The following is a 1,685-nucleotide window of genomic DNA, read 5'->3' on the forward strand; positions in this document are numbered from 1 at the left end:
GCTGAGTGTCAGCAAGGGACAAATCTGCAGTTGTCAGCTTTATGTAATAAAAAGGGGGAGGGGAACGGAAGAAGGCCTCCAGTTCCAGCCTCATCCCCTTGGAACGTTCCATGAAGGATGCTTAATGCCAGAGGCCATCGATAAGAACAGTATGAAAAATGCGCCTGGGGGGGCTGAAGGCAGCAGGAGCCTCTTTATGCTGGAGAGTTTTGATCAGTTCAGCTCTGAGGACGTTAACCATCAACTCACGCCTTAGTGGAAATTGGCGAGCGAATCCTAAAGGCCCGTTGTGGTTTTGTTTGGGTGGGGCTCTTTGCAAGTGAGTGGCAGTTTGGGGGGTGTCTTCGTTTATGTTCCGAGTCTCAGCTTGGGAACGTCAAGGGGCCTGGTTTAAGAGGGCAGGCGCTTGGCATGCCTTAAACAATCAGATCCCTTTAAGGGCACCATATCAAAACCACTTAGTCACTCCTGAAAGTTTTGGCCATTCTCTTATCGTGCTTGTGGAGTTTGGGCCTTTTCCCGCCTGCCCTGCCTTTCAGAACGAGCTGTCTGATAACAAGGCACTGTGAACTGACACGTCACTTGGCTTTCTGGTCACCGCCAGGCAGACGCGCGGCAGGACTTGGTGCAATTCTCCTTCCCCAAGTGGCCACCACTCACTGCCAACCAGCGTAAAAAATATTCCAAGTGACATTTGAATGCCAGGGCGTCTGTGCACCAGGGCGCTTCTCAAAGGAACACGTGGGGGGAGCTGAGTGCATGGCGCAGAGGGAGAGAGCAGCATGGGAGAAGCTACAAAGAATAGGCAGGGAAAGGGTGGTTAAAAAACTAAGGGCGGGGAGGAGACTAGCAGGAAATGAGAGCAGCGCCATCACCAGGAGGACAAAGCCTTGCACGTTTGAACTGCAGCCTTGCGCTGGCACTTGGAGTCTGGGCACCGACTAGTGGTTCTTGTCGAGTGAGGGCATTTCAACATAGCAGCTGGGCAGCGTAATTCCTAGACCGGGCCATTGTACCTGCGCGAGCTCTGCTCCAACAAGCACTGCTAACAATAGGAGTGTGGCTACCTGGATACGTACGTAGGACTGATGGGGCACGAAGCGCTCCCCATTGGCCATGGCCATTCTGCTACTTTCAGCACTGTAGCGTAAGCACAGCTGGTGCAGATACCTCTACCCACCCTGGGAATTACACCTCTCAGCTGTAGCATAGCCGTAACCAGAGAAATGCTGATGTAAAGCGTACTCTGTATTTTAGAAAGGTGCATCTGTCTCTGTTTGGCAGTGAGTCTGTTTGTTCAAGAATTCCTCCTAAACAGTAAGAGCTAGGATCTTCTCCCACATTGGGTGGGCAGCTTTCTCTTCTCATAGCTTAAAGCAAGGTCAGGGCTTGGTTGTGCCTGACCAATGGGATGTGTCTGGATTTCAATTGTTTCTCATAAAATGGAAAGGGAGGGGTTTGATTGGAGGGACAATTATACCTCAGAATGACCACAGGGGGGCAGCAAGGGACCAGAGATGGGGACCAGGACAGTTATAACCCCATTGGGCCAGCAGGAGGCAGAGGTAGAGAAAGGGACAGCCAGTTACTGTATATTTCAGAGAATTTGTCTGTGTGTGTCTGTCCTCCAGACGGGTGACATGCTGGATAGGAACAGAAATGTTGTTCCTTTTTAGCCTCACTGA

The sequence above is a fragment of the Pelodiscus sinensis genome, chromosome 24, assembly GCF_052426305.1.
Source record: "Pelodiscus sinensis isolate ZL-2025 chromosome 24, ASM5242630v1, whole genome shotgun sequence".
Classification (NCBI taxonomy): domain Eukaryota; kingdom Metazoa; phylum Chordata; order Testudines; family Trionychidae; genus Pelodiscus; species Pelodiscus sinensis.